This window comes from Bison bison, unplaced genomic scaffold (assembly GCF_000754665.1).
Source record: "Bison bison bison isolate TAMUID 2011002044 unplaced genomic scaffold, Bison_UMD1.0 scf7180017864518, whole genome shotgun sequence".
Classification (NCBI taxonomy): domain Eukaryota; kingdom Metazoa; phylum Chordata; class Mammalia; order Artiodactyla; family Bovidae; genus Bison; species Bison bison.
Genome location: NW_011495071.1, coordinates 19,840,031 through 19,840,520, shown reverse-complemented (window position 1 = coordinate 19,840,520; position 490 = coordinate 19,840,031). Strand labels below are relative to the sequence as shown.

Below are 490 nucleotides of genomic sequence, written 5' to 3'. Positions count from 1 at the left end.
GTTCCCTCATGGCACTTCTGTGTTCTGTTTTTGGTGTCCTTTACAGTGGGAGACTGAAACCTCAGTGGGAAGATGGACTGCCTCCAAGAAACTAAGGATTTGATCACCATACTTGATTGGGGACCCTTGGGTGGTCAAGTGGCCTCTTTCTTTCCAAATAGCAAGGCATACTTGGAGCCAGTGTAAATGGCTGCTCTTTTTACTTTTCCCAGCTCCAAAGCTCAAGTCAGCTTTATGAGCTTTATGAGCTTAGCCAACTGGGCTGGAGTATCTGGTGGCAAAGGTTTAGCATCTGTAGTCTCAAAATTGGAGACTACTTCATATCCAGCTCTTCTTTTTCCATCTAAGATAAAGTTGCTTCCATCAGTGTACCAGATTTCTTCAGGATTCGTCAGAGGATCTTCTGACAATCCATCTCGGGGTTTTGTCCTATGGTCCAAAGTTTCTAAGCAAGAGTGAATGGGGAGAGAGCCCTCGGGGTAGGCAGGAG

The 490-nt window shown here is 45.9% G+C and overlaps 1 protein-coding gene across 1 annotated transcript in view; it reads left to right on the top strand.

Moving 5' to 3' along the window:
- Positions 1–490, top strand: part of TXLNG (taxilin gamma) — a 56,524-nt gene that overhangs the window by 14,037 nt on the left and 41,997 nt on the right. The window lies entirely within an intron of this gene.